Source organism: Mytilus californianus, unplaced genomic scaffold (assembly GCF_021869535.1).
Source record: "Mytilus californianus isolate M0D057914Y unplaced genomic scaffold, xbMytCali1.0.p SCAF_1, whole genome shotgun sequence".
Classification (NCBI taxonomy): Eukaryota; Metazoa; Mollusca; class Bivalvia; order Mytilida; family Mytilidae; genus Mytilus; species Mytilus californianus.
This window is the reverse complement of record NW_026262581.1, coordinates 82,213,816-82,228,650: the sequence shown is the minus strand read 5'-3', so window position 1 is coordinate 82,228,650 and position 14,835 is coordinate 82,213,816. Positions and strand designations below refer to the sequence as shown.

The 14,835-nt window shown below is 31.7% G+C and overlaps 1 long non-coding RNA gene across 7 annotated transcripts in view; it reads right to left on the bottom strand.

Moving 5' to 3' along the window:
• LOC127724798 (uncharacterized) overlaps nucleotides 1-14,835 on the bottom strand; it is a 145,237-nt gene that overhangs the window by 25,519 nt on the left and 104,883 nt on the right. For all 7 annotated transcript variants that reach the window (XR_007992716.1, XR_007992710.1, XR_007992740.1 and 4 more), the window contains one exon: nucleotides 566-619. This is a non-coding gene — a long non-coding RNA (uncharacterized LOC127724798). The remainder of the gene's footprint in view (nucleotides 1-565; nucleotides 620-14,835) is intronic.

Below are 14,835 nucleotides of genomic sequence, written 5' to 3'. Positions count from 1 at the left end.
AGTTAACATGTGGCATGTTCATGACAACCATTTATTTCACATCAAATCTACCTATATTTCTATAAATTTGTTAGTTTTATACCATGCTATTGACATCTCTTCAGATTAACTGATACTCTTATGTCTATTTATATCATATGATTAAAAGAAAAAAATGAAGGTATTTTAATCTGAAAGGTTAAAAATAGGATCTTGTCACTGCTGGTGTTGACAGAAAAGGATTCATTTTCTTGTGTAATGAAAAGTATGGTAATGTTAGGGGCACTTTTAATTCTCAAATTGCACCCTCCTCCCCCAAAAAAAAACTATAATTGGGATATAGGGGGGCAATTTGAGAATTAAAAGTGCCTCCAGCATCTAATCTCTCTAAAAAAAAAATTTACCTGCATTAACCTGATTTGGAGTTAAATAATTACCATATGACCTTAACCTGTAATCTGTTTTTTTGCTTTGATTCTTTAGTTAAATTTCTCAAACCAAGTTCATTTTAATAACCTTATATATATATATATATATATAATTGACAAAGTTTCCTACTACAGAAATTTAAATTAAATATTATTACCTGCATCTGAAAGTTCCATTATCAACTTAACAGCTTGACCCTCCTTTAGACAATCTGAAAATAGAGTGATAAAGTATTAACTGTAAAACGCAATATAGATAACCGAAAAACAATGCATGTATTTTACATAATAAGGACATATTGACCTAATTTCAATTTGACTTACTTCTAAATCTTACAAAAAAAAAAAGGGAAAACCTTTTAAATTAAATAATGTATGTTAAGGGCATTGTTGCATTTCAGAAAGATACTTGTTTATTTATTTTCTGTTACTATATATAATAAAAGGATTAAATCTTGAAGAAGAATTCCACATAGGGGCATGTCACAAATGTAGACCAAACTGGATTACAAGACTTGATTTTATAAGCCATTTAGTAGGTCTACTTTTTGCCATGTCAGTTCATAATTACAGCTCGGTATCATGATGAGCGGTATAAGTCACCGGATCTTAGAACAGCGGGAATCTAGTGTTATAACATCCTATCCTGGTCTCCTCAACAAGGTAAAAAATTCAGACGCTATACTTAAAAAGTTCAACACCCCTTTCAATAACGGATGAAAATCAAAATGCCATCTAAATAAATTAAAAGATTGAAAAGGTCATCATTTTGCAAAACCAATTATGATGCGATCAAATAACCCAAAAATGACCAAAATCAGGGATTGGTTTAAATGGATACCTCAAACACAATGTAATAAAATTTGTAAAGTCCATTGCTGAATATTGGAACAGTAAAGTGGTCATCAAAATGATTAATAGGGTAACAGACCTATAATTGTAGGATTAAGAGCATCACTAGGGGATGTATGCAAATTAGGGTATATGTCAAGGATAGATCTTATGATTTATTTATGTATCTAAGCAAATTTTTATGTAGGTCCTTTGGCAAAAGATTCAATAAATTTTCTTAAAATGTCAGCAAATAAAATCTACAATTCAATTCGCTTAAAATTCAACAATACAAGGAATCTGTAGAAAATTAAATAAAAAAATAATCTGATATCTATATAAACAAGAGTGCACACGCTGAAATGTCTCGCCTACTTTACTGACCACTGATTTTATGTTGATAGTCCTACATATAAAGTTTTACTACAAGTATCACATTAACATTTATGATCAAAGAAAATGAGGTCAAGGTCAGATAAACCAAGCCAGAAATACATGTACACCTTTAAAACAATCATTCCATACACAGAATATAGATGACCTATTGCTTATAGTATAAAAGAAACAGACCAAACCATGGAAATTCTATACTGACCAATGAACCATGAAAATGAAGTCAAGGTCAGATGAACCCTGCCAGACAGACATGTACAACTTAAAATCATTCCATGCATCAAATATAGTTGAACTTTTGCTTAAAATTTCTAAGAAACAAAGTTAACCAGGAAAACTGAACATTGACCAATCAATCATGAAAATGAGGTGAAGGTCAAATGATGCCTGCCAGACAGACATATACACCTTACAATCATTCCATACCCCAAATATAGCTGACCTATTGCTTAAAGTTTTAAGAAAAACAGACCAAAACACAAAAACTTAACATAAGCAATGAACCATGAAAATGAGGTCAAGGTGAAATCAACCTGCCATGTACATCATAAAATATTTCCATACACCAAATATAGTTGACCTTTTGCATACAGTATTAGAAAAAACAGACCAAAACACAAAAACTTAACATTGGGCAATGAACCGTGAAAATGAGGTCAAGGTCAAATAAAACCTGACAGACTGACATGAACATCATAAAATATTTCCATACACCAAATAAAGTTGACCTATTGCATACAGTATCAGAAAAACAGACCAAAACACAAAAACTTAACTATGACCACTGAACCATTAAAATGAGGTCAAGGACAATGGACATATGACAGACGGAAACTTCATATCATAAGGCATCTATATACAAAGTATGAAGCATCCAGGTCTTCTACCTTCTGAAATATTAAGCTTTTAAGAAGTTAGTTAACGCTGCCACCGGATCACTATCCCTATGTCGAACTTTCTGCAACAATAGTCACAGGCTCGACAAAAATGTGAAGCCTGATTGATTTAAAATTTTGATTTTTGATTCTACACAGCTAAGAAATTTTATGTACATTCCAGCACCTGAAAGAGATTCTGAATTTTATAAAAACAACCTTGAAATTCATTAAATGTAAAAGTGCCTTGGTTATTCATTTAAAAAAGAATTCTGCTTATTTCTAAGATGTCACTTTAATATTTAATAACACTGTCACTAGAACTTAGTGTACAAAATAAATGATGTCCTTTGACTCTGATTATGGTGATCCAAAACTAAACATTGACAAATGTATTGTCTGGCAAGATTCCGAAATACCAACCATTGCTTTAAAACTATACAGCATGGAAAAAAAATCATAAACTTGTTCATTACCTGGGATCCGTCAACATAAAGGCCATTGTAAATTCAGCATTAAGATGACAAATTGGTTGGATGTCAGCTGGGTTTCGGAGAATGTTATCTCAGGACAGGGAGTTACTAAATATTAATGTTGATCAATACATAGCTAACGGTTAAGATATATGATCATTTATTGAAAGAAATTCTTTTGTAACATCCTTAAATCTACCTATCTGATGAGAATGATATATCCAAGGGTCTAAAATCAACAAGAAAACTATTTCAATGAACAGAGAGTAAAGGTCAGACTGGAAAAAGGGAAAATCCGAATTTCAAGTAGCAGCATCAAAAGCATATGGGAATCCCGCTTCATTTGAATCTGACATTGACAAGGAAATCTTTAAAATAATACAGCAATACAATATGTATGAATGCCAAATGAGATAACATATATTTGGAATATCCAACAATAAAAAGGATATTATATTTTTGGTCTTTTGTAACAGTATTTTATTTCTTTTTATCTAAGAATTCATCAGGGATATGGAAATACCACTGGCATATAAAATTGATATTTTCACAATAAATCTTTTTTTTGTTAATGAAAATTTTGTAATCGTGCAGGTAATATGGAGCTCTGAGGGAAGATGTATGATTATGTCATAGTGTCTCATTGCAATCTGTTAATCACATGCAAATCTAATACAGATTGTTAAAAGTACATAACAGCAGTACATCCTTACATGCAGGAGGAAATTATGGATACACAGTCATGAGTAAAATTAAAAAATGTGCATGTATTCAAATTCAAGAGGTAACACAATCATTGCCTTTGATAACAAAATATAAAAGTTGAGCACTGCCTAAAAACTTCAAAGGCCTGTTAAAATCTTTTTGTTTTTGTAATCCTGGATTGACCATCAAAAGTTTAATGTCATTGGTTGTAACAGACAAAAATGGTTGGTTATCTTTTAGTCATTTTCAACCACACCATTTTTCTCTTGTAATTGCACAGTACATTTGTACAATTTATCACCAATGTGAAAGTCAGTGACCATTTGTTCTGGGAGACATTGTGACTGCATTTCAAGAATTGTTCTGTAAAGTTTGTAGGACCATTTGACTAATGTTTAAATTTTTCATTTTCTTTTTCAAATTTTGCAGAGTCTGTTATACATTATGCAGTCTACTCTGAACTTCGATAAAAGCTGAAGATCACGAAGTTTATTTTATTTTCTCCCAAAATGAGTCAAAGCATACCAAGTTCATTAGAAAAATTTAAAAGTCCTTAATATTCCACCTCCAAACTCCACAAAAGGCATGAACTTAAAAGTCATTATACCTTAACTAATACTGGAAGTTGCTCGTCATCTGTCATGTAATCATAGTGTAATATGTTTACCTTTAATTCAAAATTATCCTGTTATAATTCTTTTCTTACCGATAAATTAAACATAGAAATAAGGTGCACTTATTTCGATACGCAGCTTGAAATCAATGTTAAAGATACTGTAGTCCTTTGATGCACAGCAGACAGTTAAAGAGGAATGCACTGACAAACTTGATCACTCTTTAATTCTAAGTATAATTTGGGAAAGGTTGGAAAATGATGGAAATTTTTACACCCTTTGCTGTTTGTTGTTAATTATTTTACAAGGTTTAGTTTCAAATAAACTTCAAAGACACGAATAAAGTATGTCCTCATAAGTTTTCTTAGGCAACAAATTTGTTGCAATGTTTTCTATGCAGTTGTTGTGCACAAATTATATCTTTTGACTTTTTAATTATGAAGTGTTACAGAATTAAGTATATATCCAATTAAACTAAAGAGTTGGCCCTATCAGACAGAAAAAAATTATTTACAAGCAAAGAATAGATGATAAGGGAATTGTATATAGATGTTTTATCATAACTTTTTAATAATAATAATGATATGTTTTTAGGTTTCATAATAATTTTTGTTTCTCATAAATTCTTATATTTTTATAATTGATGATTACTTATACATTCTTTTGTTGCACAGTCAAACCTCAGACTTCTACATATAAAGGACAAACGAGTGATTACCCTGTCGTATTTGTGAGCAGATGTATTTTATACAAAGGTTCAAACCAAGCTAAATGTTTATAAGCACGATAATTTTTAGGCAAGTTTTTTACAATATATTTAACTGTATATCACCAGGTCATTTGCTGGAAAATCTGAGCTTAAATTTAAGCTGACAGTTAAAGTTAACACTGCAATGTTGAACAGCTTCAGGGAGTCATTTAATAAAACCTGACTAAAATGGGATCCGATTCAATTGACCCAATATAAACAAGAATGTGTCCATAGTAAACGGATGCCCCACTCACACTATCATTTTCTATGTTCAGTGGACCGTGAAATTGGGGTAAAGCTCTAATTTGGCATTAAAATTAGAAAGATCATATCATAGGGAACATGTGTACTAAGTTTCAAGTTGATTGGACTTCAACTTCATCAAAAACTACCTTGACCAAAAACTTTAAAGCCTGAAGCGGGACAGACGGACAAACGGACACACAGACCGAAAAACATAATGCCCCTAGGTGGGGCATAAAAATTAACCATTTCGCTTTTTCAAGCTTTGGTAGTCCTTTTCAAAATTGTTCTAACCATAGGCTAAATCTGAAAATTTTGATCCAGTCAATCAGATTTTTCTTTAGTGTCTGACTGAACATCAGCTTTACTTTATAGTAAGAGTGCACATGATAAGATGCATCACCTGCTTTACTGATATGATTGAAGTCTTAACATCAAGGTTTAACAACTGATATCACATTAACTTTTACAATATCAAGATTCATGATTTAAGGTAGATGTCAACTGAACCCTGCCAGACAGATATCTAGTTGACCAGCAAAGAAAAAAGAGAAGCAGATTTCCAATAGGAGTGTGTCGGTGCTTTGGAATGAAAGATTATGAAATTTGATTTATCCAATTAGATCATATTTTTATTGCCATGTTATGACAGATATGATTCCCTTTTGGTAGTAATGTGAAAGAAAATTTAACATTAAAGGGCTCAAATAAAACAAAGAGTGCACACGCTGAAATGTCTCTCCTGTTTTACATATCATTGAATTCATGTTGAAAGTCTGTAATATGAAGGTTTTACTACATGTATCACATAAACTTAACATTACCAATGTTCTATGAAAATGAAGCCACTGTCAGATGAACTATGCCAGACAGAAATGTACACCTAACAATCATTCCATACACCTAATAAAGCTGTCTATTGCTAATAGCTATCTGAGAAACAGATTAAACCACAAAATCTTGACACTGACCAATGAACCATGAAAATGAGGTCAAAGTCATATGAACCCTGCATGTGCACCTAACAATCATTCCATACATCAAATATAGTTGACCTATTGCTTATAGTATCTGATAAACTGACAAAATTACAAAAACTTAATACTGACCATTGAACCATGAAAATGAGGTCAGGGTCATATGAATCTTGCCAGACAGACATTTACACCTCGCAATTGTTCCATCCACTAAATATATTTTATTGCATAAAATATCTGAGAAAAAGACCAAACCAAAAAACTAAAAACTGTAAAATGAACCATGAATATATGGTCGAGGTCAGACAAAACCTGCCAGATGGACATGTACACCTGACAATCATTACATACACCAATTATAGTGGCCCTATTGCTTATAGTGTCTTAGAAATAGACCAAACCATAAAAACTAAACACTGTCCAATGAACCATGAAATTGAGGTCAAGGTCAGATGAAACCTGTCAGTCGGACATGTACACCTTACAATCATTTCGTACAAAAAATATAGTTTACCTTTTGCTTATAGAATCTGAGATACAGATTTGACCACATAACTTTTAACCTTGATCACTGATCCATGGAATAAGGTCGAGTTGTAGAAATTGCAAGGGACCCATATACCAAATATAGTTATCCTGTTACTCAAAATAAGCAGTCACTGAACTATGAAAATGAGGTCAAGGACAATGGACATATGACAGACGGAAACAGGTATGAAGCATCCAGGTCTTCTACCTTCTGAAATATAATGCTTAAAACAAATAGTTTAGGCCGTCTCTGAAAGTCGCAGACAAGACAAATATTTATTAGTTTATATTATACAGTTAGCATGTACCAAGTTTCAACAGCTTGTCAGTTTAAAAAATCATCAAGTATATGAATTTCGGTGTTAAACTGGTTTTCATCCAAGTAAATGTTATTAACCTTTGATACAACTGACACAAAAAGGGCAATAATCTTAAGAATAGACTTTCTTGGATTCATACCAAATAACCTCACAGTCAATCCGACTTTTAATGGCATAATGTATTAGTTACCATCTTCCCAAGCTTAACCTAGATGACAGATGCATTGACTCAGAAAATCTCATATTCAGTTCATTATAAAATAACAATATTATAAATATATGATAATATTTATGTGACCTGTGTATACTAAAGTTAAGTGTGATATTTACAATATGTGACTACCACATTGAATTGTCTAGACCCATAGTTGAACAGAATCCAAACTGTACACTGATATTACCCCTATGTTTATACATGTACTTATAACCAGTTGAACCATTAACTGCTCATATAAACTGTAATCAAACAGGTATTTCATGGTACATGTATTATAAACCTAGTCATGTATTCATCATTTCCCAGGCAAATCGTCAACATTTTTATGCTATAAATTTGTTCATAAAAATATCAGTACACCCTTTTAATAAGTTCAAGGTGATAACCATCATAAATAAGCATAATTTACTTCATATCTTTTTTCATACATGTATTTGAAAATACCAAATGAATTTCACAATGTCAAGGTTATTTTCAATATTACACCAACACATGTTGCCAGTGTAGGTTTGTCTGATAGTACATCATAATGATGTAATATTTGAGAAGAACGGAAAAAGAAATGTAACTAAATATGGGCCTTATTATGCCACATATCAGATATGTGCAAAAAAAAAAAGAATTCTCTTTACAGTCTTGAAAGGATTTGTTCAGCTGTTACTAGTATTGATTCTTATATACGGAATTTCCTTCTTTTTTTTTAAACATGAAATTCCATCTACTACAGCTAAGTTTATCACTAAGCTAATGTCGTAATTCCTACATCAGTACCAGGATAGCTTGCAACATGATTATCAAATAAAAATCTTTCAGGACAAGTTGACAAACATGCTTTTAGAACAATTTGAAATCTATAGGAATCCCTGTTAAGTTTTGACCTATTTTACCTTCACCAGATTACTTATTTGACATACATTTTTCAAGGTTTTAATAATCTGATATTCTTGCAGAAATATCTCCCAACATATATTTTCACAGATCTCAATAGCAGATGCACCAATACCATTCTGTATAAAAATCTAATTGAGTAGAAAAAAACTGCACTTTGCCAGGTTGCCAAAGTTATTCTCATCCCAAAAATATCTAAGTACGTTTTATTAATCACTTTTTCTATATATATATGTCAAAATCGATAGTTAAGAACTAAGTATCATTAACCAAGAATTGAGTAATATAGAAGTTTTCTAATGATTCAATCTATCTCAATATAATCACAATTGATCAATTCTAAAATACTAATTTTATAAATCCAGGTAGACTATGAAATTAACATGACAGAAACACTTCCAGGAGGATGGCTAGGTGATAATACCATTTTAATCATAATGACACTTAACTCATGAATACTGGTCAAACAATTAATAATTATATAATTAAAACTTACAGCCTTAAGAGAAACAATAAAAAATAAGCCTAAAGAGAAACAGTAAAAAATAACTTCTTTATATGTAACGGTATGTGGACGGTCAATAAGGGCAACCTGACATATAGGTTACTGTTTAAATTACGTGATCAAGTACTGTCTGGTATTAAACAAGGGGCAACGATTTAAGTGTCGAGGTGAAAAGGTTGTAAAGGTGCAGAACAAGCATTTATTTTTATCTTTTTATGTTAAAAAAAATCTTAACAAATAATGTCTGTCTCGACAGGACACTATCAATTCAATGTTTGGAGAAATACATGACAAAATACAGTGAATGAAATAAAAGCATCCTCTGTCATTTGGAATTCAAATAAATACTGTATTTGTGATCATGACTTCAGGACATTCTTGCTGTTAAATGCAGGGACTGGCAATTGTAGTTTCTAAAAATAAGATATAACATGGCAAATTAAGTGTAAAATTATCAATCTAAGCTCTACTTCTTGTTATCAATATTTGAAATACTTTGTATCACTTTTATATATATAGCTTTCTTGGAACAGCTTTACATACCAGTATTCAATTTACTGTAAACTTTCTTTTTCAATGTCAAATGATTAGTTAATCAGAACAACAGCAGCTATAATTCAAAACCATAAAAGTTCCAAAGTCATTCACATTATTATCAGCAAAAAAAATTACATTTGCAAGTCTTCACATTTAAATTTGTCTTCATATAGTTTCATTCAACTCTTCAGCTTCCAATGTAATGAAGTAAGCAGCCATCAAAGTTAATTTGTAAGATCAAATTTGTGTGTTTTGAGTCAACATGAGTAATTTTCATGACTCAAAACATGTCTTCACAGATAGTTTTCAAAGCTACTTATAGACAAAATTCACAATCAAACTTGGCCATGCAAGATTTTTGTTATTCTTCTTCAAATTTTATTTCTTGTTAATTCACAGACTTTAAAACTAATCTGAACTAGCTATAGGTACTTTAATGACATTGGTCATTAACACCAATTCTTGAGAGAAATGAACCAGTAAACCTTTAGTATATTATTTATATATTGTACTAACAATTATCTTAGTACATATCTGCTATGTGTTATAAAACAGACATGAAAAATAAGTAATTATCAACCTAGATGACCCCCCATCTCAAACCCGTATTAATTACGAACTGGTATTAATTTGCAGTGGATTTTAACACTGCTACCGATTGTTTATTTACCTATCTAAGTTGTCATCAAAAACTGACATTTCAATGTAACATTAAAGGTATATATATATCTAGACATCCTGCGTGTCAATGGTCCCAGACATCAATACTTTTGTCTGATATATGTTACAATACATAATTGATGTTTTCCGAAATTTCTACCTCGGAAAACATAAATCGTCAGCGGACCAGTTTGCAATAAAAGCCACTGTTAATTTAACGTTTACGCTCAACATAAAGCGCACAATACAGAGTAATTATATACCTGTATTATACGATAACCATGCTTAAAGAGGGGTTTACCCATGTGTATAAGATATTGTTTTAAATAGATCAGAAGTGTTAAACCTGCCGTACATGCGACCCAATTACTTATTCAACGGAAAGTTTATGGAGGATATAAAAGGTAGACATAATAATATAGGGTGTGCAATATGTACATGCATGTATGTAATTACACTATCCCCCATTTACAAACAAGATTCTACCTTCAAAGGAAATGACTTAACAGTTCTTTAAAAAAGATTACAATTGTATAGCCTGTGGCTTGTGTAAATGACCTGATCCTGATAAAACATTTATTGACAAGGTTAAAATATAAAAGGTGAAATATAACATAGATCAATGTCTCAATGTTAAAAAAAAGAACTTTTGTCTAGTATTGGAGAAAAAATCAACCTTAAAAACAAACATCAAAAACTAGCTGAACATTTTGCCTAGATATTATTTCTATGTTATTATTTAACAATTTAAGTCATAGAATCACATAGTTTACAATCTCTGTTCCCTTCTATAAACTCAATGATGTTCTTACCGAATGACTGACATACAGAAAAATAAACTTTAATAAAGTGCTTTATGGTGCTCAGAAATGGCGGGTCAAAGGTTCAGGAATCGGGGACCTCTTTCGATTTTACCTATGAATTCTGCAAGAACTTAAGAATATATTCAATGAGAATACACAAGACAGGATTTATCAATATTTTTGTCTGAGGAACCAAAACAATGAGCCAGAAACCATTTCATATATAAGTGTCTTGAGTTTCTGTCAAATTTATCCCATTACCCTGTTAAAGGGTTTGACCAGCAGTGTCTTCTTCACTTCTGGGACGAATTACCATTTTTTAACAATACAGCATGGGACAGGAACTTTAATTTACTCAAAAAATGTTTACAGTCAGATACTTAGTAATCAGTTTCACCCTCCGTTAGTAATTTGGACTACTCTTTCAAAAAAAAAAGAGTCCAAAAAACTGTGTACATGCACAAAAATCCATCCCTACGTTGCACTGATTTGGAATAGACCATTTCATATTTATTCATTCTGGAAAAACATAATTTGACACTTGTCTCTTTCGTCAGTTCTCTCTATCCTCCAAATGTAAATAAATTTCTCCAACATCACAATACCAATCAGAACCCTCTCGACTTGATTAAAAACAAAAATACATCAAAATATAAATATACATTTCCAACTATATATTCTAAAAGGTTAGGCCCACTGGCAAAATGTGACCTAACTTGTACTAAATAAGTCAATATCTACATTAAAAAATAATATCTTGACATTTTAAGCTAAAAACACCAAGTGAATGAACTCTCGGTGCCTACACGCTACAATCTTGGATATTATAAAGATAAGTAAACAACATATAAATTGAAGCTACTTGAAATCAATCACAGTAATACTGATTTACTCTAACTGTTGGGTTTAATCCCCAATAATCACCTTCCATATTTTACTAAAATCGGACACATTAATAAGATATCTAATTCTGTAATTACAATTTCACATGTCGAGCAACATGTGACAACGACCTTTACAACTGTTTACTGTTATCATTTACATCTACGTCAAACATTGTGTAACATTCAATACAAAAACTGTAATCGTGTAGAATATACAGCACTCGTATATAATAGCATGAAAATCTGTTATTCAATTAAAAAAGTAAAATGTTATAAAAATCATGTATGTACGTCATGATGTGAATTAAGTGAAAGTAGCACAGTCAAACCTAATTTTGTCATCAGTAAGTAGGCCGGAAAAAAAAAATCATTTACTAAAGTAAGCAATTTACCAATTAAGATTTTACTCAATACAAGTTTATAGATTGCACTGCAGATAAGACTTCATAGTCATTATTCTAAATAACCTCTACTTCATATAAATATTTTTAGCCACAGGTCCATCAGAACTTAAATCAATCATTTGGCAAAAGGTCATAGTATTTCTCATAATATCCAGCCTATTATAAAAGGCATTATCGAATATTTATCAGGGAGTTTAGAAGGCCTAATGAGTTACTTTATGGAAATCAAAGGTCTAGTATAAAAGGGATTCTCAGGTATTTATCAGGTAATTCAGAAGGCCCAATGAGCAATGGAAATCATACCTTAGTCCAAACCATCATAATTTCACCTAAACTGTGAACAGTGATTAAGTATGTCATTGTTATATTATGACAGTGCTCCAGGAAAACCTGTATAAAAGAAGGAGATTTGGTATGAATGATAGTAAATGAGACTACTGTTTTTTACTACAGTACCCTGTGTACTATGCAGCACTATAATGATATATCAGTCCCAGGAGAGACACTAAAATAAAAAGTCAAGCTTAAAATGGACAGATGATTAGTCAAACAAATGCCTTTATCCTTATCAAGGTCAGTTGAGTTAAAAAAAAAAAAACCCAACTAGGGTGCAGAAAAGTTAATAATAATTGATATTCCCAAGCTACACATACTTGAGTCCAGAACACTTCCAGGTGTGTTGATTGTTGGTTGCTGAATATCCAGTACCAAATATTGCATATATAAGTTGGATTAAATGGTCAAAGGTGCTGGACAGAATGAAGGTGTAGCTATTAACAGAGGAGGATTGCCCATAATCCCCCCCCCCCCCCACACCTTTATGGAGCTTCATATATGATAAATGCATAGACATTTACAAGTATCACTCCAAATGTTGGCTTGCCAGGGGACTCACCCCTTTTTCAAAATGGAGGTTCAGCACCTGCTTTATGTCTTAACAGAGTTAGTTTGAATCATGCTACAGGAATCATATGCATTTTGAAGTGTAAAAATGCAGCTTTTACATTCACAGTTATAGTCAATACGAAATATGAATAACCCCCCAGTATGTAACATGAAAGTGTTGTAAAGCCATTACCCTGGCTATGTGATGTCACTAGTGAAGAGATTATTAGTCATTTAATATACAGTACATTTGGTTATATTTTGGGGTGTTGTCTCATCTATATCTACCCGTTATGATAATCTTTTTTTCCCCTAATGTCAGTTTATGGGGAAAGGCTCCACAATGTGAAGCTTATATAAATCATGCTTTATACAGTTAATTTATGTCAGTGATTTTATATACATTTTCAAAACAGATACCTAGTTTATCCAAAGGACATAAAATCAAAAGGCATGTTATTTAAGAGAAAAACTCCATTATCAACCAAATGTTATGTCAATAAAGGTAGAGCCAATGACCAATGTCTCCTTAAATGACCCGATGTTCTTCAGATCAATCAACTCTGTGTACCATAAATGTCTTCCCATAGTAGTATATTCCAATCAATTCCTGCAGGCAAATATGAGTAAATTAAGTTTTATCAAAATCATTTCCTTAAATGTACAGTGGCTTTAATTTGATAGAGGAAAAACAAAACATGACACAAACAAGTAGAATTAGGGAATAAAACTGAAATTATTCTGCTCAGATCACCCACAGAATTACTATTGCCTTTACTGTCTCCTTTTTTGAAGCTTTTTTCTTTCTATACTGCAAAATAACTGTCTCAAAGAATCTTCAATATAAATAAAAGAAGAATTTGTTTGAGGACACGAATGCCCCCGCTCAAGCTTGCTTTTGAAACGCAAATGGGACAGACGGAAAGACAGAAGGAAGAACGGTCAAGGCTAACACTTAATGCCCCTTTTCACCTTGCAGTGGGGGCATAAAAAGAAGCTTTTTTCTTCTATACTGCCAAATAACTGTCTCAAAGATTCTTCAATATGAAGTTTTCCAGTTGAATAACTTTCAAATACATGCACCATTATTATAAAGACACAGACCTAGCAAGCATTTCACAAAAAATCTTTTCAAACTCACTTGTATAAGTTAAAAACATAAATTCAATCAAATTATAGAGATAAAACAAAAGTCCAGGCCATAAAGCCAGATTAAACCTCAATAATGTCACTAGAACTCAGTATGCACTTTGAATACTCCCAATTAATACTAATCGTTCAAATTTACATTAATATAAAACTTTTGATCTATTCACTTCTACATTACTACATGCAATTTTTATTTGAGAAATAAAGATTATTATAATTGAATAGTACAGATCTATTTTTCTGAACCCTGCAGATAAAGGATGCCAAAGAATTACTAGCTATTCATCTTGTGACAATTTTGTTTGCCTCAGCGGTCACACTTCACATCTTTGGAAAAATCTTTCCGGATTCACTCGGAACACTGCAATCAATATTTTGACTGCTTCAGTGCAGTAAACCATCCTCGGCTTTCTAATGAAATTGAACTAATTTGACATACGAATCTTAGCAAAACAAGTTTGTTGATTTCCTTTATTTGTTTCACTGGTTCGGAAAACATGTTGACAATACATTTGCAACAGCGCTATAGATAATAAATATTCAATGTATCGGTGATCTATATAATGTGTGGTAATTTCAGCACTGGTTGACTTATTACTATTATATATATGTTAACCAACACTCCTCATAAAAACAGAGATTGAGTAACCAATTTTTACCTATGTTTGCTGTGTGATATGTAATTTAGTACATAGATCAATTAAACAGTGATTACATGACGGTTTCCTCCAATTGTAATTAATAAAGCATACAAAATTTCAAGGTGCCGACTACATTAACTTCTTT